We start from the raw sequence: 23,788 nt of genomic DNA, 5'->3' as shown, positions 1-23,788 counted from the left end.
TCTTGTGCCAGGCCCACAGCTTCATCACTCTCGATTCTGGGTGAGGGACTTCTCCCTGCTTCATTCTCCTGTCTCGAGCATCCTTCTTCTTCCTTTAAAATTTGCCTTTAAAATATACTTAGTATGCTACTTGGCTCACCAAAAGGTTCTGTGTAAAATACATGTAAGTTATAAGGCATCGTACTCGCCCCTCCCACCTCACCACACACCCCAGACCGAGACCATGTCCGATAACTGTTATCTTCATGCTCTGCCCAGAAGCGGCTCCTGTGGTCTTCCTGCTGGAGGCGGTCTCCACCGGAAACCTCGGGCTCATCACTGGCTTGCTGGGAGATGCGTCATGTGTACATGTGTGTATATGTGTTTGTGCATACGTGTGCACATAAGTTATATATGTATACACAGCACAATAGGTATGCACACAAATGCATGCGTGTGTGTGCCAAGCCCTCTCGTGCTTAGCCCCCCCTTGTTTTCACGCAGTGTAAGATAGCATGTTCTTCAGGGAGCATTTTGTCTGCAGCATTCACCCATATTGGGTGTCACTGTAGTTGAGCCATTGGGCAGCTGTGTTGTCCCCTCAGGACGTGTGCACAATGTGTGGCTTTACCCTGATGGATTTCATCTTTCCCAGGAAATGAGGAATTGGATATTGTGAGCATGGCCATCATGCACGTCCTGTGTCCTGTCTCCTAACCACATGTGGAGGGATTTGTCCTGGGTATGTACTCAAGAGTGAGATCATTGGTTAGCGGGGCGCACGAATATTCACTTTGATGAAATGAGTGTTTTCCAAAGCGGTTGCCAAATATACGCCTACTGGGGATGTTTAAGAATCCTGGTGATCTGCGTCCTCTCCAATACTTGATGTTTTAGTCTTTCAAGTGGGGGCCAATATGGCGGGTGTAAAATGGTATTACTGTGACCTGAATCTGCATTTCCTCACTGGTGAAGAAGCTGAACGTCTTCTCAGGTGCTTTTTGGCCATACAGGTTTCTGCTTCTGTTCATACCTTTTGTCCATTTTTATTAAGTCGTTGGTGTTTTCTTATTGGATCTGTAGTTCTGTATATATGTCCTGGATGCAAATCCTCTGACAGCTCACACACACTGCGAACATCTGCCTGTGAGTTGCATCTTTAAAAAAATTTTTTTTAAACATTTATTCATTTTTTGAGAGACAGAGACAGAGCGTGAGCGGGGGAGGGGCGGAGAGAGAGAGAGACACAGAATCCGAAGCAGGCTCCGGGCTCCGAGCGGTCAGCACAGAGCCCGACGCGGGGCTCGAACTCACAAACCGCGAGATCATGACCCCAGCCGAAGTCGGACGCTTAACCGACTGAGCCACCCAGGCGCCCCGCTTTATTGCATCTTGTGATGAACATTCTTGATTTTCATAGGGTCAAATGCATCAATCCTACCATTTATGACTAGCACTTTTTGTAAGTGCTTGAGACCTTCTTCCTTTCCTAAGGTCATAAGATATTTGCCCATGTTTTAAAAGTTTAAAAGTTTTTTTCCCTTGACTTTTCTGGAACTGCGTTTTGTGCAGGGTGTAGGTTTATACCTAAATCCAATTTTTTCCCAAATGGACGAGCAAACGCCCCAGCATCACCTGTCGAAGTTGTTTCTTTCCCCGCTGCTCTGCACTGCGTCTTCTGCCCTATATCCAAACGCGAGTGAGCCTGGTCCTGGAATCACGGTTTTGTTTCACTGGTCAGTCTGTCCATCCCTGGGCCAATAGCACGTGGCTTCACTTACTGTAACTTCAGAGGAGGCCGTCATATTTGCTGGAACAAATCCCCTCCCTCCATCTTCTTTACGAGTGTCCTGGCTACTCTACCTCCTTTGACTTCCTGTTACATATTTTAGAAGCAGTCAAGTTGCATAAAAATCCCTGTTAGAATGTTTATAGAATTCCGTGAGTCTGCAGGTAGTGTGTGGGAGAGGTGCCATCTTTATGACCCTGGGGTCTTCTCATCCATTACAGTGATGTCTTGACGTTCACTAGCTCTTTTTTTTTTTTTAATTTTTTTTTTTAACGTTTATTTTTGAGACAGAGAGAGACAGAGCATGAACGGGGGAGGGTCAGAGAGAGGGAGACACAGAATCTGAAACAGGCTCCAGGCTCCGAGCTGTCAGCACAGAGCCCGACGCGGGGCTCGAACTCACGGACCGCGAGATCATGACCTGAGCCAAAGTCGGCAGCTCAACCGACTGAGCCACCCAGGCGCCCCTCACTAGCTCTTTTAATAACTTTTTACAAATACTTTTTCTCCCTCAAGATCACACACCTCTTCTGTGAGATTTATTTTTAACTCATGCTTTTGTGTGCAATTGTAAACAGGCTCATTTTTCTAAATTACACATTGCTTGTTGCTGATGCACAGAAATTGGTGTGTGTGTGTGTGTGTTGGCTTTATACTCAGTAATCTTGCTAGGTTTTATTAAATCTAATAATTTAGCTGCAGATTATTTTCATTTTCTGCATGTGTAATCATGTCACCTGTGATTGTTCTCTCTCTCCCTTTCCAGTCTATATACATCTTCCTGTGTTGCTTCCTCTCTTGTCTGGGCTCTCTCACGATGCTCGTAGTGGAAAGTTCCTGATTTGAGGAGAATGTTTCTCACACTTCACCGTGTGTTTGCTGAGTGTTTCAGGTGCTTTTAGGCACCTTTCATCAGGTTAAGGAAATTCCGTTACTCCTAGTTTCTGAGAGCTCGTGTTTCTAACCGTGAAAGATGCTAGGTGTTACTAAAAGCCTTCCCTGCATCTGCTGAGATGATTGTACAGGTGTTCTCTGATCTCCTGATGGGTGATTCTCATAATAGATTTTTTAAAAATATATTTTGGGGCACCTGGGTAGCTCAGTTAGATAAGTGTCCAACTTCGGCTCGGGTCATGATCTTGAGGTTCACGAGTTCATGCATCGGGCTCTGTGCTGATGGCTCGGAACCTGAAGTCTGCTTGGGATTCTGTGTCTTCCCCTCTCTCTGTCCCTCCCCCGCTCACACACTGTCTCTTCCTCTCTCAAAAAGAAGTAAAAACATAAAATGTTTATTTATTTTGTGTGCGAGAGAGCATGAGAACATGAGCTGGGGAGGGACACACAGAGAGAGAGAGAGAGAGAGAGAGGACCCCAAGCAGGATCCATGCAGGACCCTGACACAGGGCTCCTGGGGCTCGATCCCACGACCCTGGGGTCATGACCTGAGCCGAAATCAAGAGTCTGACGCTCAACTGACAGCCACCCTGGCGCCCGTCATGTAACAGATTTTTAAGTGTTAAGTCAAAGCTGTATTCCTGGGTGAGCCCAGCTTGGTCATAGTGTCCTTGTTCTCATTTTACACATCACATGCCTGGATTCGGGCTTGCTGGGTGTTTGTTTAGGGTCTTGTGGTTATTTATTTAGTCTCCGAATGAGGTTGGTCCATCTCTTAGGTTCTGGAGTCCAGACAACGTTGGCTTCCTACAAGATGGGGAGTGCCCTCTCCTTCTAGCTGCTTCTGTCCCCGGCACCCCTCTGAACTTTTCAAAGTCACCATGACCTCTGTGGATCCCTCACTTGATTTGGACTCCCCATTTTACTGCCTTTCCTTTCCTTCTAGAGACGCTCCCCAGCAGGCTCCTTGCGCTCTCCTCTGCTCCCCTCCTGCCCCACTGTGTGCCTGCTGTCTGTCGGGTCTGCCCAGACTCGCCTTTTCTCTGCCCCTCGCCAGGCAATCACTTCCACTCTCATGGTCTCAAATGTGTGTCCCAGCACGGATGGACCTCTCCTCTGCATCCAGCCGCTTGGACATCTGAGAGGCCTCGCAAACTCCGCACAGAAGGCCCCGGTGGCTTCTTCCCAGCTGTCCCTCATCTCCGTGCATGGCACCTTCTCCCTCCAGTACACACTAGCCAGATCCTTCCCGCTCCACACCCTTTCACCCAATCTATCACCAAGTGTTACCCAGTCTGTTTCCAAAAACATCTGAACTCGCCACTCGCACGGCTCCCGCCTGATGGAAGCAATCGGCATTCGGCCCGGGTGAGGCCAGACAGCACTGGGAGGCTCACAAGCCACCACACCCACACTCATGGCGCCCTGGTTTTGGTTTGCATTTCTCTCCCTCCCCACGAGGACCCCACGAGGACCCCACGAGGGTCCTTGCGCTTGGGACGGGGTCTAACTCCCGGTGCAGCGGTGAGGCTTGGCTTCAACCAGGAGTCTGCACACTTTTTTCATAAATGGCCTGATGGTGAATATTTTAGGCTTCGGGGGCCACATACCTCTCTGTCTCTCTTCTTTCTTCCCCCCAATCCTTTCTATAGGTACAATTCATTCTGAGTACGTAGACTGTGCAAACACAGACCCTTGGCCTTAGTGTGCCAGCCGCTGGCCTTCACACCTCTGGTTTAGCCACGGGGCACATTCCATTCTGGTGGTGGTCCAGGGAGGAAGATCCAAGTGGCCCAGCCCCATCAGGATGACTCCCCCGATTGGCGGAGAAGCCCCGTCTTCCTTGAATTCACGTCAAAGGGACATGCTGTTCCCTCTGCCTTGGCACCCTTACCACCAGCCCACTCCCCCTTGAAGCTTGGCTCGAGGGCCACGGCTTCATGACGCTCGTTCTGGCCCTGGGGAGCCGGGCGGGATACACTCCCACAACACTCCATCACGGCACCGCGCTCTCTGCCGCTGGAGCCTTTCTACACGCGGGGCGTGGGGCCGGCCTGTGAGCTGGGGGTGAGTAACACCCTCCTTTCCCGGACGAAGAACAGGCTCAGAGAGGCCAGACGAGCCGTCCGGTCGCACGGCTGACGTGTGGTGGAGCAGAGTCTGGACCCTGTTCGACCTGATGCTGTGCTCCTCACCCCGGCCTGTCTCCGGCTGTCTGCGCACCACCCTTCCCTGGGTCACCGCAACTCAGAAGCAGATTCGTCGTCTTCCTCGCCTGCGCTCACCTGCACACGTGACACACAGCACGAGGCACCGAAGCCAGCCTGTTCTCCACCCGCCCGCTGTGTGACTCTCACCGCGGGCTCGCTCCCCTGGCCGGTGTGCACGGCAGGTGATGAGGCCATCCCAGCCACGCCGGGTTTCCACGCGGCAGGTCTAGGCACAGACTCGGGCTTGTCTGGACGCCAGCCCCAGCTTCCAAGTGAAGTCATACGGAGTCAGGACTCCACCTTGGTCCTGGAGCTGGGAAGTAGGAGCAGTGCGCCTGTTCCTCTGCCCAAACAAGGTCCTGTGACCGCGGGGTCTCACGGAGGTGGGGGGGGGGAGCTGGGGGACCGAGAAGGAGGCACGTCACGAGCTGGGCGGGCTCCATGCAGGGCCTGCTGCTGCCACGAAGAGCTGATTGAAGGCTGAGAACCATCTGGCTCTCGTCACTCCAGTGTCACGCTTTTTATAAACATAGGACAAAAGATTTGTCTCAGATGAACATATCACAGTGTACTGGTTATCTCTTATTAGCAGTTGTATCTTCCTGACTTTTTTAGAATCCAAGAAATCAATAGGCTACTTTTAGCCTACAGTCTAAAAGTACCGTGGGCGTCCTCTCCCAAGCACCCTGGACAGAACTAAATAAAACAAGGAAACACACATTTTGTCAGATACATTTTTGGTTGGACGCAGGGATCCCAGTGGAGCAGGCTTCAAAAGAACAAGAAAAAGGTGCCCTTGGAGTTGAATGATGGAAATCCACACCCAAGGTACGTGGGTCATCCACCTGTGTAAACCGTGACTATGACCAGGGTGTAACTCAGCAGGACATGTCGGGAGTGTCATCACCTCGGGGAGGCAGTATTGGGGTCACATGGTCACCCTGTGCGAGCAGAGGGCACGGTGAACCCGAGGCCTAGAAAGGAGGGGCAGAAAGCAGGCCGGGCCAGCCTGATGGCTCAGAGCCACAGCGCCCCTCTATGCACAGGTCATGTGGTTCAGCCCTCTGGCTAACACTCTGCTGGGGGCCTGGACAAACCAGTCGTTTCTATACCTGTAGGCCTGGAACATTTCCTTCAACCGAACGTCTTTCTGGAAGCCCAGGATGGGAATGAAGGCACAGCAGCCCCAGTGTGGTCAGGCTGGACCCCTCCCTTCTCCCCACAGTTCCTGAGTGGGCTCTCCAGGCCGCTGCCTGCGGCCCAGGTTCCACGCCATCTCTGGAGTCTGCTGGAGGCCACCGTCCCGGGCTCACAAGGCCTGTTGTTCTGTCCGATAGGTGCCTGGGGGCCCCAGAGTGATTTCTAATTCTCCTTGTTGGATCCAGCTACATGGGCACGGCAGCTAGAGGGAAAAAGGGGTCACGGTGGTTTTTTGGTGTTGTATAGACTGTTCCCACGGCAGACGACAGGTCCTCGCGCTCATATCAACGCTAACGCCCCGTCACCAGGGCAAATGGAGGAGGGAGGCTGGATTCCCGTACACAAGCATTTGAGCGCCACACAATTTGCGTGAGTGAGGTAAACAACAGACTGTTTGGGGGGCAGGGCAGGGCCAGGCCTGCAGGCTGCCGTTCACGCTGAAGGCCCTGCCAGGTGATAGCGCCGGTGCCGTAAGCTGCCAGCACCTCCGTGGAGCCCGGAGGAACAGCCCCCGCGCCCAGGTGTCTGACGCTGCCTGTAAGCCGGGGGCCGAAGGGCTTTCCCACGGAGGCTGTGGGATCCGTCATCGAGGCAGCGGACCTCACAGGCACCGAGTGGGCGTGCTGGTACTCCACGACACCTGGCAATCCCAGGTCTTGGCGCCAGCGTCTGGAGATTGCTTTCCACCACGTCAGCACAAAGAGGCGCGTTCTGCGTGCCATCCCTCCACGTCAGGGACGGTGCCCCAAGCCTGGCTCTGGAGAGCACTTGTCTGAGCCGGTAGGGCAGTCAGCGATCCCGGCCTCCTCGCCGCGTCTGTGCTGGAGGTCAGCTCCTGCGGGAGGGCCGCATGCCGCCTTTCTGTGGAAGACACTACTTGGAGGAGACGGCACGGAGGCGGCCTCCAGAGGGGGTCACACGTCTCTCCACCGTGCCCTGGGCAGCCCCCCTCGTGCCCACTCAGGGCGCGGCTCTCTCACTTACTTTGGCCAATGGGACTTTAGTAAATGTGGTGTAGAGGCTGGAAGTGCCCCGTGCGCTGACCTCGGCCTATCCTCTTGCTGCCGATGGGAGTCACATTGCCATGAGAAGCGACCTTGGCCGCTCTGCTGGCGGCCTGGTTCCTCTCGTGGTCCCTGCTGGTGGCCCGCAAGAGTGGGTGCGGCCCCACACACCATGAAGCAGAGATGAGCTGCGGGAGCTGCTGGCCACAGGATCGTGAGCCATTACACGACTGCTTTGGGCCACTTGGTCTTGGGGGTGGTCTGTTTCATAGCACTAGATCGCAGGTACTCATGCACATACTCGTTCATTAAGGAGGACTCCCTGAAGGGCATTCCAGGGGTCTTGATTCGTACTTGGTTGTCCAAGCGCTCCTTTGGACTCTGTACCTAGCGCGTGGCCCTCAGGCAGGGCGATGGGCTCGCCTGTTAGCTAGCTGGCCCGAAAGGTAGGCTTTTCCTTTACCGTCAGACAGCAAACTGAAGCAGATACGCGGCCTGCTGCGGCACCGTCCCCTGTGGTTAATTTATGCTCCAGGGCACTGAGCTCCTCGTGGTGTTGTGTTCTGCCATGGGACTCTGGGAATGACAGCGTTAGCGAACACTGATGGAGTGCCTTCCACACACCAGGCTCTGGACTGGGCTCTTTACCGGCATTAGTCTTCTCTGACCTGTTTTACACTTGGGGAAACAGGCAGCTGGGCCTAAGAGATGCCAAAGTCTACCTCTGAGCTGCAGCAGCTCGACTTGCCCTTGGTGTCTAACCTCCACGGTCACGTGCTCTGCAGGGGTTAAGAGCCAGGTGAAAAGCCGCAGGCTTGCCAGACTCTGACCACTGTCTCCTAGAAAGTCACTGCCCTGGTGTCAGCACCTGCCTTCAAGAACTACAGATGTTTCCTTATTAAGCTTTAGCTTATTTTCTGTTTTGAACAGAGTGCAGCCTTGACTTGGTCACTCTGGCCTTTGGAAACGCTGCATTTCTCCACGTGCTTATCATCATGTGTATAGTCGTAGAAAAGTCGGTCAATATAAAGAAGTAAGTTTACTCCATACGCTGTAAATAAAAAAGCTTTAAAATGCCTTTATTATCACACAACCCAACCAACCCAACCACAGCTTCCACTGCGATACGGTGGACGGGCTGCTGACTTCCCCGAGAGCTCTCCGCAGGAGCGGGAGGGAGACACCTCCGGGGCCTGGGGACGGGGACCCCACCTTCTATCACGCGCCCGGATCCTGCTCGGCACGGCCAGGACCCCGCGGGTGCACCTGGACCGGGAGCCCGGCCCGTGCGCCGCCCCGCCGCCCCCCGCGGCCCCCGCCGCCGGCCAGCTCACAGAGAGCTGGGGGCTCGGCGCGGCGTGCGGGCGCGCGCACGTCCTGCGTCGCGGCGCCCCCCTCCCCCAGCTCCAGGCGTGCGCGCGTCCGGCGGCGGGGGCGGTGGGGAGGGCGGAGCCGGCGGCGAGGGCCGAGGGCGGAGGGCGGAGGCTGAGGCGGAGGCTGAGGCGGCCTCGGCGGCGGCGGCGGCGGCGGCGGAGGCGGCCGGGTCGAGACGCGCTCGGGGCCGCGCTCGGGGCCGCGCCAGGCCACGGCCAGCGCGCCGCAGCCCCGGCGGCCGAGCGGAGCCCGGGCGGCCTGGCGGTGCGAGCCCCGCGCGGCGTGCGGAGCGGAGCGGCCCGCGGCTGAGGTGAGGCGAAGCGAGGCGAGGCGCGGCGAGGCGAGGCCAGGGCGGGGGCTCGGACCCCGCGGCCGGGCACCGCCGCCGGGGCCGCGTTTATGTAAGCGCCGCCGGGCAGGTGGTGAGGCCGGGCCGGGCGTGCGCCTCGAGCGGGACCCCGAGAAGCCCGGCCGGGGGCCCGGGGGCTGGAGGGGCTGCCCGGCGGGGGTGTCCGGAGGGGCTGCCCGGCGGGGTGCGGGCCGCCCGGGGTGGGGAGGCTGCGCCCGGGACGGCCCGTGTCTCTTCCCCGGGGCGCCGCGTCTGCGCGGGATGCTCTGCGCCGCGGGTGAGGGAGGCTGCGCCCCGCGACGAAGCTGCGCCCGGTGGGGGCACTGCGCCCGGGATGAAGGGGAGGCTGTGTCCGGGGTGAAGATGCGCCCGTGGTGGTTTTGGGGGGGGGGGGTTGCTCGCCGCGATGAAGCTGCGCCCGTGCCGGGGAGGAGGGGGGGCTGCGCCCGGGATGAAGGGGAGGCTGTGTCCGGGGTGAAGATGCGCCCGTGGTGGTGGTGCTGCTGCGCCCCGGGTTGAAGCTGCGTCCGTGAGGGGGGGCTGCACCCCAGGATGAAGGGGTGGCGGCGCCCCCAGAATGAAGCTGCCGCCGGTGTGTGTGTGTGTGTGTGTTGGGTGGGGGGGGGGGGGGCGGCGGACTGCGTTCCTGGGAGGAGAGAGGCTGCGCCCCGGGGAGAGTAGGCTGCGCCCTGGGTTGAAGGGGAGACTGCGCCCCGGGATAAGGTTGCGCCCCAGTGGAGGGGACACTGCGCCCAGAGGAGGCGGCGCCCCCGGATGAAGGGGAGGCTGCGCCCCGGGATAAAGCTGCGCCCCAGTGGAGGGGACACTGCGCCCCGGATGAAGAGGCGCCCCGGGATGAAGGGGAGACTGCGTCCCTGGGAGGGGACGTTGCACCCCGGAATGGAGCTGAGCCCCTGGGGGGGAGAAACTGCGCCAGGGACAGCCCCTTCCCGTGCCCAGGAGTGCCGTGTCCGTCCCGACGCTCTTCACCCGGGGGAGGATGGCTGCGCCCGGGACCGCCCCGCGTCCCCTTCTGGAGGGCACCGTGTCCGTGCAGAGGCTCTACGTGCGCGGAGGGCAGAGTGCGCCCTTGGGCTGAGCCTGCGCCCCCCGGGAGAGGGCTACACCCCCGATGGCCCCGCGTCCCCTCCCGAGGGCGCCGTGTCCGCGTGGGAAGCTGCGCGCCGCGGGCGGCCCGGGGCGGGGAAGTTCTCGCGGCGTGTGCCGGGCGTCTGGAGCGATCCGGAACAATCTGGGGCGACTGGGGGCCCGAGGTGAATTCTGACGTGTTCAGATCTGCAGTAGGAAAATTACCGGGCTGTGGACGGTCCGAGGGAATGTGTCACATTGGGCTGTGGACGCTGAAAGTGTTGGGGTCCCGAGAAGGGTGCTCTGGTCCCCATATGTGCCGGAGTCCCGCACTCTTGTGTTTGGTTCGCAGTTGATATTTTTAGCCAGCAGATTTTGGTAGTTACTGCTGATAAGGACGTTTTTGTCCCCTTATTAAACAAAACGTAATGGCTAGCGTTCCGTTCTTAAGTATAAAGAAAGTGGCTGGATTATCAGACTTGCTGCTTTACTCTTAGTGCCCTAATTAAGATGATAGATCAGTAAGCTTTGGGAATAGAAGTATTTATGTAGTCCTTTTCCTTTTCTCTGAAATTCACCTGTGTGTTTTACTCCTTTGAAAGGTGCCACCAGAGCTGCATTTTCTAAAACAGCGGGTTGTCTCAAGAGCAGTCCCTAGGAAATGTCTTTGGTTGCCGTCTTTTCTTGGGGGCAGAGACTCCCCTCTGCCTGCCGACGGCTGCCCGGAGGGGAGGGGAGAAGGCGGTGTGTGCTCCACCCTGGACGGGGAATTAGGGGCCTTTCCCTGCGTGCTTCCGCCAGTGGGCGGGTCCTCTCCGAGTGGACACCCGCCACAGGGCCTTGGGAAGTATTGGGTGAGACGCGCCGAGCGGGGTGCGGATGCCGATCCCGGGCCCTGCTGGGGGTGGAGGCAGGGGACTCACCAGGGCTTGGGAAAGAACCCTTGTCTTGTCGGTGAGTAACGCCCTGTTAGATGTCTCAGGGTTCCTGGGACTGAATGTGTCGAGCTACCTCGTGGACAAAATTTGAAGCAGTGGTTGGAAGGGAAAAAAGGAGGCCTTTCTGCAGGGGGCAGTGGTGAAAAGAAAATTGGTCCGGCTCTGAGAAATTGATGACACATGTATCTCGAGGTGCAGTGTGCTCATAAAGTCAGTGCTGGGAGGCGAAGAGACGAGACTTCAACAAGAACATCACCGGAGAACAACTTCTTGGTTCGTAGGTTAATGCGCGCCTTGGTGAATTCACACGCCCTAAAAACATTTCAGTTGCTTTCAGATTTTTGGGATAAGAAAATTCTTTGAACTTGTATTTGTCTGGTGAATGAATAAAGCAAACTTAATTCAGTGGACAGACACTTAATCTGTGGCTTGTTGTGTGCTGGGCCCTCCCTGTTACAGGCCTGGGCAATACAGCGCTGAACAGGACGGGCAGGGTTCAAAAAGTTCAAGCACTGGCAGTGTTAGTAACCGCTTTTATAGCACTAGTTTTTTAAAAATAAAATATAAGACTTTGAAATGTATAGCATTACAATTTTTACATATGGATTTAAAAATGGAAGGTTGCACAACGTACATTGAGAAAGTACCAAGATTTAAACCTCATTCCATTCATCCCACCTGCTGTGGCCCATTGATTGTGTATCTCCCAGCAGCAGTCAAGATACAGACACAGTTGTATATGTGTTTTAATATAGTGTTAAATATTTGCTATAACAGTGCTGCAGTGAATATTTTTTATACATGGGTGCAAGCAAAACCTAATCATTTTTATTAGCCATCAGAATCCCTTAGGCGTAAGTTTTACTTAAGAATGGAGTTTTATTCCCTGGAATGCTGTGATGAGCTATGTAAATACTTAGGATAAAGGACTCTTATTTAAATAGGAGATAGAAAGAATACTTTGAACATTAATAGGTGAGACTGTACACTTACCAGCCTATAAAAATTTTGTTTAAGAAAAAGTGTCAATCTTGGGGCACCTGGGTGGCTCAGTCGGTTAAGCGTCCGACTTTGGCTCAGGTCATGATCTCACCGTTCCTGGGTTTGAGCCCTGTGTTAGACTCTCTGCTGTCAGCTCGGAGCCTGGAGCCTGCTTCGATTTCTGTGTCTCCCCCTCTCTCTGCCCTTCCCTCACTCCTCCCTCCCTCTCTCTCAAAAAGAAATAAACATAAAAAAAAAAAAGTGTCAATCTTAGTGTGAAACTGAAAAACTTAGAGAGTTCCAAGTTGATTTTATTTATTTATTTATTTAAAAAAAATTTTTTTTCAACGTTTTTTATTTATTTTTGGGACAGAGAGAGACAGAGCATGAACGGGGGAGGGGCAGAGAGAGAGGGAGACACAGAATCGGAAACAGGCTCCAGGCTCTGAGCCATCAGCCCAGAGCCTGACGCGGGGCTCGAACTCACGGACCGCGAGATCGTGACCTGGCTGAAGTCGGACGCTTAACCGACTGCGCCACCCAGGCGCCCCCCAAGTTGATTTTAAAACTTAGGGGCGCCTGGATGGCACAGTTGGTTAAACATCTGACTCTTGATTTGGCTCAGGTCACGATCTCACCGTTTGTGAGATCAAGCCCCACGTGAGGCTCCACACTGACAGCACAGAGCCTGCTTGGGATTCTCCCTCATTCTCTCACTGTCTGCCCCTCCATGCTCACGTTTTTTCTCTCTCTTTCTCTCTCTCAAAATAAATACATACATACATAAATACTTTAAAAATAAAAAAAAAATTATTAAAAAAAACCGTTGATTTTTTTTTTGTGTGTGTGTGTCAATTTTCTAAAATATGAGTTTCCAAATTTATAATTTGTGTGATAGAAATGGTGGTGTTAAAAAAAAACCCTTTAAAAATATATTTGTAACGTGTGTGGTAGAAAAGTTTTATAGTGAGAATTTCATTTAAAAATTGTACGTTGGGGGGCACCTGGCTGGCTCAGTCAGTAGAGCATGCTGAGTCTTGATCTCAGGGCCATGAGTTCAAGCCCCGTCCGTGTTGGGCATAGAGCTTACTTAAATAAAAATTTAAAAACCCCAAAATCGCGTGTTTAAATAATTAAAATATCTTTATTCCTTGAATGAATTTTTAAGTTTTATTTGGGGTGTGGACAGGGAAGATGCAGTAGCCGAGAGAGGTCTTCACATAACCTTGCCGCATAGCCTGATGGCTGTTGGGCGTAGACCACGAGTATCATGTTATCACGTTTAAAAACGTGATGTGACTAGCATTACTGGCTGCTGTTCTAGGAGCACACAAAGAAGACATGACTTTGGTGTTCAGTGTAGCGTCTTTGTGATGGATTAAAATGAAGAGGGGTTAAGCGTGTGTGGAAGTGGCTTGAAGGTACCTGGTGTTTTTACTGCAGGTGCAGAGAAATTCTGCTTGCCTTTAGGCCAGTTTTGTTTCTCACACGTGGTCACCAACAGGTGTTCACCATGTGCTGGATTCTCTTCTGGGCGCTGGAGACTTGGGTGTGAGCGCAGTGAAGGGTAGCTCTTGCCTTCATGAGATTCACACGATGGGGCGGTGCACCCCAGCTAAAGGCCTCCGTGCCAGGAAGGGCAAACAAAATGAGGTCGAGGGTGGGCGGGGGCCTGAGAGGGCTCAGGGGACGGAGGGAGCTGGGCACTACCGGGCAGCTGGGAGCTCTGGAGGAACGTCCTTGTCCTGGGTTTGGGTTTGGAATCGTGGGAGGCCGGTGAGGAGGAGGGAGGCAGGAGGTCTGGAGCTGTGGCGAGGAATTTAGATTGTAATCACCCTGTGATGCGAAGCCTTCTTCCCTCCCTCCCTTCCTTCTTTCCTTTTTGTTTCCTAGTTGACTTTAGAGAGTTTTGAAGGAGGGGATGTCATGACCTATCTTTAAAAGAATCTCTCTGGGAGCGCCCGGATGGCTCAATCGGTTAAGCAGCTAAGCATCTGACTCTTGATCTTGGCCCAGGTCGTGGTCTCACAGTTCGTGGGTTTGAGGATCCTCTCCGCCCCCCCCCCCCACCCCAGCTGCTGTGCCTTGACAGCACGGAGCCTGCTTGGGATTCTCTCCCTCTCTCTCTGCCCGTTTCCTGCTCATTTCTCTCTCTGTCTCTCTCTCTCTCTCAAAATAAATAGACTTAAAAAAATAGAAGAGTCACTCTGGCTCTCATGCAGCTAATGTTTATTAGGTCCTTGTGACGTGCCAGGGGATTAAAGCACCTTCTGTGTATTAGCTGGCTTTGCATTAGTCCAAGAGGTGGGCACGTTAGTTTTCCATGTTACTTGTGGGGAAGACGGGGCCCAGCGAGGCCACACGTCAGTGGCAAAGGCAGGACTGCGCTGAGCCCTGTGACTGCAGGGGCCCTTCTCGCCTCCCCTGCCCACCGCCAGGGGGTGCTGGCAGGGGCGTGGGGGGACCACGATGGGCCAGGGCACAGGTGGTGAGCTCAGATCTGGCAGGCTGTATTTCAGGCTTGTACTCTTAGCGGGCAAAAGTTGCCAGTTACCCTGTGACGCAGTCCTTTCATATCGCCTGGGCCTCACTTATGCTCATCGAGAGTGCTCTTGGACTTTAAGCGAAGACTTTTAAAATCAGACTGTGGTGCTTTCATCGAAAAGGAAAATAGAAGTGAAGTAAAATAAAATAAGTAATTCTAAAATTTCTTTCCGTTTAGAATCTGATTCTTCCCGGTCATCCTTCGACCAAGCATCGATGTGATGTCATGCTGCCTTCCACGTTGTTCCCTGTGCTGGCATTCCTTAAGACCTCACCACTGCTGTCTCTGGGGTGTCTTCCTTTTTTTTTTCCTTTTTTAAAAATGTTTAGTTAAATTTAGACACACACACACACACACACACACACACACACACACAGAATGTGAGCGGGGGAGGGGGGCAGAGAGAGGGAGACACAGAATCTGAAGCAGGCTCCAGGCCCTGAGCTGTCAGCACAGAGCCCGACACGGGGCTTGTACTCACGAACCACAAGATCATGACCGGAGCCGAAGTCGGATGCTCAACCCACTGAGCCCCCTAGGCGCCCCCCTCTGGGGTGTCTTCCAAGCAGCTGAGACCTGGTCTGTGAGTTTAGGTGCTTTTTCGATCTTACTGGCAGGTAGCAAGGAGAGGTTTCTGGTCCTTAAATGGTTTGTTGACTGACCTGTCGGCGGGCTGTGTTGTCCTGTCTCCTGTCGTGCCTCCAAGAGTAACAGCTGAGTTTGAGTGTGCCCGGGCAAGAGTCACTATACTCCCCTCCTGCCCGGCTGACAGCATTGTGGGACACCTCCGATTTCACAGTTGTTCAGAGGGGGAAAGTGCACACTTAGAGCTGATGAACCGTAGCGTGTTTTGTAGGCAGGCCCATCAGGATTGCCAGTAGACTTGCCGTGAGAGGGAACATCCGGAATGATCCCAAGGTTGTTGGCCTGAGCGGTTGGCTGGCGCTGGCCTTGGGATAGAGAAGTCTGAGGCTGACATCAGGAGCTGGGGACTGGCCCCGTGAGGCCTCGGACCCTGCGGGAGATGGTTCCTCAGCAGTTACACCCGCAGACTGGGCCGTGAGCAGGTGGGATGAATCTCTGTTCCGTCACATTTCAGAAGCGTGATCTTGAGCGAGCTGTTTAATCTTTCTCTGTCTTGGTGTTCTCATCCGTGAATTAGGGAGAACAGTGGCAGCCTCGATCCTCTGGTTGTTGGGCCTACAAACTGAGCCAATGTAAAGTGCCTAAAATAGTACCTCACTTGTTTTTATAAGCAGTCATCCGAGTGGAGATGTTTGGATACTAGTGGAAATTCAAAGTTTGGCTCAAGAAGAGATTGGGGTCAAATATGTGAATTTGGGAGTCATTTGCCTGTTGCTGGTATTTGAAACCATGGGCTTTGCAGCGGATATAGATACAGATGAGCAGAAGGGTAGGGATGAAGCCTGGGGGCTTCTGGCAAGGGGTGCACAGGAGGAGAGGGAGGGGGAGGAGGTGAGGGAGATTGTGGGGAGGAGGAGGGGAGAGGGGGGAGGAAGAGAAGGGGAGAGGGGGAGGAGAGGGAGGAGGGGAGGGGAGAGGAGGAGGAAGGGGCCCAGGAGGAGCAGGAGGAGGGGGCCCAGAAGGAGGAGGAGGGGGGGGAGGAGGAGGGGAGAGGGAAGAGGAGGAGGAGGGGGGGGAAGAGGAGGAGGAGAGGGGGAGGAGTGGAGGAGGGGAAAGGGAGGAGTGGAGGAGGGGGAAGGTCTAGCAATACCCATCGTAAAGGGGTCTGTTGAAGGAGGAAATCAGGAGGGTCTCCTGGCCTGGAGTCCAGGGCTTCCTGAGTGAGCCTTATGGTGGCCGAGGAGACTGTGAGGGGGTGTCACAGAGGATGTCACAGGTAGAGGACTCTCTAGGGGAGCTTTGTTAAAACGGGGCGGAATTGTTGGCAGAAGCTGGAGGGGCCATGGGCTTGAGGGAGTTATGTAATTTGGGTTTTTAAATGGAAACGATTACGGTGTGTTTATGGGCTAAGGGGCAATCCAGCAGAGAAGGACAAATTTATAATATGTTGGAAAAAGGGTAATTGCAAGAGGCAAGTCCTTGAGAAGGTGAGAGGGGTTGTCGGAGGAACAGGACCTCTGCACGTGGGAACTGACTCACTTCAAAAATATTTCTCAGAGACATGCTGCCCTTTTGAAAGGAGGGCATAAAATAAAATAATTTTGTGCTCAGTCCAAGAAACTGGGGAATCGTGCCCTAGGACTTAGGATCAGTTTCTTATTAGCTTACGGTGTTTAAACATGCCTTGGGGCATCCTTACAGAAAGATATATGTGGAAATGGCATTTTTCTTTATTAAAACAATTCACTTATATACATTTTTTAATGTTTAGTTTTTGAGAGAGAGAGAGAGAGAGAGAGAGAGAGAGCACACAAGTGCGTGAGCCAGGGAGGGGCAGAGAGAGAGGGGGACAGAATCCCAAGCAGGCTCCAGGCTCCAAGCTGTCAGCACAGAGCCCGACGTGGGGCTCAAACCCACAAACTGTGAGATCGTGACCTGAGCTGAAGTTGGACGCTTAACCGACAGAGCCACCCGAGTGCCCCTACAATTCACTTATCTCTAAAAGTGTCATTAACTTAACTAGAAGTTGGCACCTTTAGTCACCAAACTTGGTACCACAGCAGAAGACCAGCAAGATTCGCCTGCTGCTTTGTGCTTCATTTGTCTTACAGTATCTAGAAGGATGCCGGTGTTGCGTCCAGGAGAGCCCCCACCTCCTGAGGCGGACAGGTGTTGCTTGGGCCCAGTTATGCTGAAACGTCATCAGGGCGGCTGCATTCGCTGAAAGTTACCTGTTCAAGGGGCACCTGGGGGGCTCAGTCGGTTGAGCGTCTGACTTCGACTCAGGTCAGGTCATGATCTCATGGTTCGTGGGTTCAAGCCCCACGTCGGGCTCTGTGCTGACAGCTCACAGTCTGGAGCCTGCTTTGGATTCTGTGTCTCCCTCTCTCTGCCCCTCCCCTGCTGCCTCTCTCTCTCAAAAGTAAATAAAAATGTAAAGAAAAGTTACCTGTTAAAATGGTAAAATCTCTTCCTTGCGTGTTGGTTTTTGTTGCTTGTGGTTATCTGATTTTTCTTTTTAGGTGTGGAGTTTTGAAATATCAATGTTCTCTGTAGTTCAGCCAATGGGATGAAGTGTATAGAAGCCCCCCGACTCCCTGTGTGCCCATCGTCTGTGCCGGGGAAAGGGGAAAACTGATTTCCACCGCCCTGGCACCCTTGCCCGCGGTGACAGGTTCTGTGTGAGTCATCGTGGAAGGACACACTCTGGAGGAGAAGGCCTCTGCCTCCTTGGGCCAGTGTTCCAGCTGGAGGCTAAACCGGGCACCGAGGCGTCCTCGAAGCTGCTTTGTCTGTGCGGTGACCAAAGGCACGAGGGCTGCGGCAGATGGTGTCCCAGGGCTGTGCCTTCTTGAGGCGTCGCTCTGCACAGGGGCCTCTCTGGAGGGGTGCCGCGCTGAGGCCCGGAGGAGAGATGAGCTCTTCTTCCTGCCCAGAGAGGGGCCGAGGGCATTCCCTGCCCGAACCCTGCTTATTGGAGCAGCTGGGGGGTGGGCAGTAGCCCCCGACCAGCCGTTGATGGGGGGGGGGGGCGTGGTGGAGGCAAGGTTGAGGCGTGCAGGGCCCGGCTCTGCACCCTTCCGGATGGCGGGAAGGCTTTGGGCGGAGGGGGTGGTGGGGTGCCGGGGTGCCAGGGTGAGCGGGAGTCAGCAGGGTCTGGCGGTGGGTCGAGTCCAGGAGATGAGGAGACCGGAGGGCTTAAGAAGTGCCCTTGGAACTCCCTGGCTTGCCGTGATGCTCGGTGGCAGAAGGACTCGAGGTGAAGGGTCTTCACTTACGGGCGTCATTTCACAGCGGGTTCTCTTCGAATCTGCAGTTTGCTCATCCCTTGGTGTGCGACGTGCAGAATGTTAATATCCTTCCGTGTGATCAGGAGCCTGTGTACCATGTTGTTTGTAAAACACAGACAGGTGCACGTGTGGAAGCTGCCGTGACACGGAACGGTCCGGAGCTGAGAGTCCCGGGTACCTAGTTATTCCTCACGAGTGTTACCTTGAGCGTGGGTCACCTCTGTGTTTCAGATGGGGAACTGATGTAAGGGGCTCGGTAAGTTCTGGGAGAACCGGGTGGTGTTGGCTAACGCACATGAAGCTCTCCCGTGTGTCAGGCATGTCGGAGCGAGCTTGATCCAGCCCGCTGCTCGTGATGCTCTGAGGGGGCTCCCCTTCTGTGGAACTGTCCTCACCCTCTCTCTGCTCCGCACGCTCCTGCCCCGGGCCTCCTTCCACCTGTTCCTGACCGTCAGCCAAAGCGGAGCCCTAAGTGGGGAGGATGGGTCCATCACTCTCCTGCTCGGAGCCCTGCAAGTTCCCCCATCTCGGTCCCCCCAGGGGCCCGCTGTCCCCTCTGGTCACCCCTCTGGCTGTGGGGTCTGGGCTTCACCCCTCCGCACCCTCCCCCCTCCTCCACTGTGCCCTGCTGTCCCTCCGTATCCATTCCTCCTCCCTCCCATCAGGCTGCCCTCTGAGCAGAAGCCTCCGGAAGGCGGGGGTCTTGCTCTGTCTCCCTCCTGAGGGCTCAGAACAGCGCATGGCAGAGAGGAGGCAGTTGTCAGTGTCTGTGGACAAATGACTAACGTGTTCTTACTTTCTGCGCAGGTAGGAAGTGGCGAGCCGATCGAAGCTGTTTGCCTGCCTCCCGCACTGCCCCTCCCATGCTCCTGTTGTACTCGGTGAATCAGTCATCTATTTATGCCCCGTATGTCTGTGTTATCTCCAGATTTTTGTGCTTTTCTTCGTAGAATAGAAACATTTACAAAACATTCAAAATTGTTCTAAAACCATGACGTACGGTAGAGTAAATTAGTCTGTTGCGAACAGGGAGCCCTCAACCTACGAGAGCAGCTGTGTCCTGCTGCTGCCATTTGAACCCCGGAGGGCAGCCCTACAACTGAAAAGCATTCTCTTAAGTAATAACCGTCAGAGACGTAACGGATATAGCGACGTCGTGACAGAAATGAGAATATGAGTAATTCTGGGAGGTTTCAGAAAAGCAGCCAAATACGATGAAAAACACGTGACTCGGCGGTGAAGGCTTACTTAACCGGTTTAAAACCTGGAGAGAAGGCGGCTTGTAAGGTGCTTGGTGGAGGAGGAAGCCAGAGTGTCCCGGAGTGTAGGAAGCTGGGGATTTCGTCCCGGCTCTGCCTCTGAGCTTGCTGGGCCATCTGCTTCCCACCCTGCCGCAGGCTCCTGGAGTGGAAAACAAGGGCGGTCACGTTGGTGACTTCCAAGGTTTGTTCCATTTCTAGGAGACTCTCGTATGCAAGAGTAAAATAATAAATTCTGAGGGTTTCAGGGGCCATTGAGCGAGCTGTTGAATAAATGTTTATCCTGAACCTGTGCGCCGTCCTGTGTTGAAAGTGGGCAATGTCCCGTCCCTTCGCGGCTGCTACGGTCCGCCAGGGGCTAGCGCCTGGCACAGAGTATCCTGTCCCCCCGCTCTGGACCAGGCAGCTCTGCTGAAAGAGGTGAGGTGTGGGAGGAGGGGGGTCAGGAGGCAGCATCTCGGGGGTGGAGGAATGGGTTCTGGCTCCAGGGGATTCCCTTGTTCCATTTTCTTAGTCTTAGGGGACTAGACTCTGTTGGTTGTCTGGAACTAAACTGAGCGAGGATTGTTCTCAGGTGTGTAAGTCTAAAGCTTATCGTACAGATCATTCCATGGGAGGCGGTATTGAGTCAGCCCCCCTGCCGTGACATCATAGAGTTAGGAACTGAGCTTGTTAACGTATCTGTTGGTCAGGCCGGGGGTAAGTTTGGAGCTTGCCTCGTATTCTGTGCCTTTCTGTGCAGGCCGCACGCACAGACCCAACTTCTTTTTCTCATTTCGGCTCGGCGTGCGTGAATTCTCTGGCTCTCTGGGTGTTCGCACGCTTGGTTCTCCTGAGGAGAGGGATTTACTCGAGGACACGGGTCGCTCTCCGCCCTCTGCGTGAGGCCAAGGAGCAGGCCTCCTGCGGGGCCACGGGCCCCCTCTGCCCACGCTCACCCCCCCACCTGGCACCCGGCTCTCCTCCATCTCCGTTTCTTCTCTTGTGGGGAGTTGGTTCTGCCGGGCACCTGCTTTGCCAGCTTTCTCTCTTTTGAGGCCAGCCTTTGTGTCGGTCGGTGCGACCTGCCTCTGATGTGTGCCGGGGCTGTGTGAGGGCAGGGCTTCTGCCTTAGGAAGGGGGGCTCACTCAGGGGGCGTCCCCAGGTAGAGACGGGGAGTAGGGTCCTGTGTGAAGCACTCACTACCCGAAGACTGACGGACAACAGTGAGACTTCACTCAGATGCTTCACGTGGTCTAGACCTGGGCTCGATCTGAAGAGGGACCTACGTGCTCAGGCCACCGTCTACAGAGCAGCGATTTGAGGGGCTACGTCTGCTCTGTCCTGGCGATGCGTGACATCAGTCGCGTGAAACTGTATGTTTATTAGCCTGGATTGTTTCGAATTTGATTCTTTTTCAGAATAGGAATCTACCCCAAATAATAGTCCAGCAGAGTGGTCGCTCTTGAGTCCATGATCCGCACTGGCTTTTACGGTGTGCTTCTGGCGTAGCACGGTGCTCTTGGGCGGGCCGCCTCTTTTGTGGTTGGCAACGCTTATAAAACTTTCCTTTCACCGAAAAGTTATCTAAATGTTTCAAGGGCCTCGTGTAGTCATTTTTTAGGTTAACAGTTTCAGGGCTGTCGCGGCACATGCAGTAAACTGCGTCAGCTGGAAGCCGCTTTGGGAGTTGGGGCTGCAGAATCTTAATCCAGGAAGATGTGCAATTCATGGGAACGAATCATAGGAATTCGGAGCAGTGATAATTTGGGGTCAGAGAGTTGAACCTAGATTTGACCATCACCGAAGACCTATGGAAAAGTCACTCCCATCACCTTTTGGCTGGTTTCGGCAGTGGTGCGAGGGGACGCCCTCTCAGGACTGCTGGCTGCGTGTCCTGAGTACGTGGCGCAGTGTCACCCGAATGTAGCTCGCGCTCTGTTCACTTCTTGTCACTCCTACTCTGGGGGTTTTCCCTCATTAACGTTTTTTGTGTCACACGGTAGAGGGCTTTCACCCACATGCACATGAACGAGTGCCATCGTTGATCGTTCTACTATGAAGCTTTCTATTCTTTGATTTTCTCCCTCTGACGAAACTGCGAGCGGCCTGATGTTTTCATAGAAAGAGCGTGTGTTGCGCAAACCGGCAGAGTATTCTAGAGGGAGCGGAGAGTGCCGTGTGCGGTGTCCCCCAGCTCCCCTTAAACTCCCTGTGTGGGGGGAGGGCCGGGCAGGGAGAGGAGGGTTTGATGAACTTAGGTGTTTCTCACCGCAAGCCCTTGCCGTAGGAAAGGGAGTTTTCTTCCCTTTAGTTCCCAGGCTTTTGAGCCGGGACCACCCTGTGCAGGGTACGTTGGGTTCCTGGGACAGAGCCCGGCTGTGAGTGGAGGAGCCGGGATGTGGGAGAGCCAACCGGTGTTTCCCAGTCCCGCTGATCGTTGGGAGAAGCGGTGCCGTCGCACGTGCGACCCAGCTGTCTGGGGGTGCACCTTTCTGAGTGCTCTGAGGGGACGCGCTCGGGAAATACCAGGTGGGGGAAGCTCTGTGAGGAGGGTTTGTTTTCTTTTGTGTATAAGCGGCTGTCATGAGATGTACCCTCTGTAGACAAGACAATTCAGTGACTTTCACAAATGTCTGAGTTGTGCAGCCTTTACCACAGTCCGGTTTTAAATTTTTTTCAAGTTTTCTTTGAGAGAGAGGGAGACAGAGCGTGAGTGCGCGCGCACAAGTCGGGGAGAGGCAGAGACAGCGAGGGAGAGACGGAATCCCAAGCAAGCTCCGCAGTGTCAAAACAGAGCCCGATGCGGGGCTTGAACTCACAAACCTGAGCCCAGACCAAGAGTCGGACGCTTAACCGATTGTGCCACCCAGGTGTCCCACCACAGTCCAGTTTAAAAAAGTTTCCGTCACCCCCGAATGTTCCTGTGTTTGTGTTAATTCCCGTTCCAGCTGCAGGCCTTGGCAGCCCCTGATCTGTCTCTACAAATGTGTCTTTTCTAGATATTTCACTTCAATGGAATCATTGCCACATGTAGTCTTTTGGGTCAGGCTTCTTTCCCTTAACAAGGTTTTTGGGGTCCGCCCATGTTGCGGAATGGATCGCTACTTTGTTCCTGTTACTTGCTCGGTGGTCCTGCCTGCGTGGACCCAGCACATCTTTTCTGTCCCTTCGCCGGGGCTCGGCGTTTGGAGCGTTTGCACGTTCCGACTGCTGTGAATAAAGCTGATCCGAACATTAGCAAACGCGGCTTTGTGTGGATATGTGCTCGCGTGGGCGTGGGCTTCGAAATGGGGTTTAGGATAGAAACATTTCACTGTTACGGACAATGCTAGTAAAGACCATTTGCTAGATTTTAGGTGGCTTGCTCATTGCGTCAGTCTGTGTGCGCTGAGCTTCTTTAATCACGTGAACCTTTTGCTTCCAGGGTGAGATGTCACAGTCCTAATGCTGAGCGTCGGCTACTAGGGCGGCTTATGCTGACAGCCCTCTGTGTCGGGCCCCGCAGATGAGCTCTTTCCCATCATTTGACCGTTTATTTCCTCCGCCTGAGGAGATCAGTGCTGTGTGCTTGGGCGCAAAAACACCCCATCCGGCCTGCGGATCCCCATGTGCCCGGTGCTTCGCCCCAGCGTTTTCCCTTCTAGGAGTCTAGCTTGAGGGCGCACCTCCCACTCTATGGAAACACATATGGAAATGACCTCCGTATCCATGCAGGTGTGTCGACCACAGCGCAGAGTGCCACCTGGAGGACAGTACGGCCTCTGTGAACTGATTCGAGGTGACTTCCAAGACCCAGGGAGTGAGCGAGGCACGTGGCCAGAGGGTGCTGTGCTCTGTCCACCAGGAAGAAGGGCCGTGGGAAGACACGGGCGCGGCTGCGAGCTCGTGCCAAAGGGAACGGGACGGATGAGCCGGGGCCAGGGGCTGGACTGGTTCCACGGGGGTGGGTGGGAGGGGCTGGGAGGGACAGGGGAGTGGACTCGGCTGCAGGTGTGGGGGCGCGGTGCCCCTCCAAGCACACCGCTCGCTACAGCCTGACTCTGGGAGCCACCCTGCTGTTTACACACCCCCAAATGAAGCACATTAACTTCAGCCAGGAGGCGGGGGGCGCTAACGTGGAATACACACAGAAGCAAACCTCAGTGTCCCCACAAACGACAATGGAGCCACAGGAAAAGGGACGGGAAGAAAGGTGGCAGCCTCATCTTGGAAGATGGCATCTTGGCTGCATTCTGTGAGGCCGAGGGCTGTACAGAACCGTGCTTGTCATGGGGGTGAGGTTCGCAGGGTGAACCTACTCTGTGTGCACCCAGGACTGA

General features: G+C 54.6%; 1 protein-coding gene across 3 annotated transcripts in view; it reads left to right on the top strand.

The window, feature by feature from the left end:
* Positions 1-8,537: 8,537 nt before the first annotated feature.
* The window catches only part of ADARB1 (adenosine deaminase RNA specific B1), a 142,514-nt gene continuing 127,263 nt past the window's right edge, over positions 8,538-23,788 (top strand). Inside the window, exon 1 of one of the 3 annotated variants that reach the window (XM_045501137.1) lies at positions 8,538-8,760. The gene's annotated coding sequence lies outside the window, so the exon portion shown is untranslated. Of the gene's footprint in view, positions 8,761-19,034; positions 19,671-19,741; positions 19,907-23,788 lie in introns of those variants that run through there. The other 2 variants (XM_045501135.1, XM_045501136.1) reach the window with 2 other exon arrangements.

Source organism: Leopardus geoffroyi, chromosome C2 (assembly GCF_018350155.1).
Source record: "Leopardus geoffroyi isolate Oge1 chromosome C2, O.geoffroyi_Oge1_pat1.0, whole genome shotgun sequence".
Lineage (NCBI taxonomy): Eukaryota > Metazoa > Chordata > Mammalia > Carnivora > Felidae > Leopardus > Leopardus geoffroyi.
Note: the sequence above shows the minus strand (reverse complement) of the source record. Positions and strands in the feature narration are given on the sequence as shown.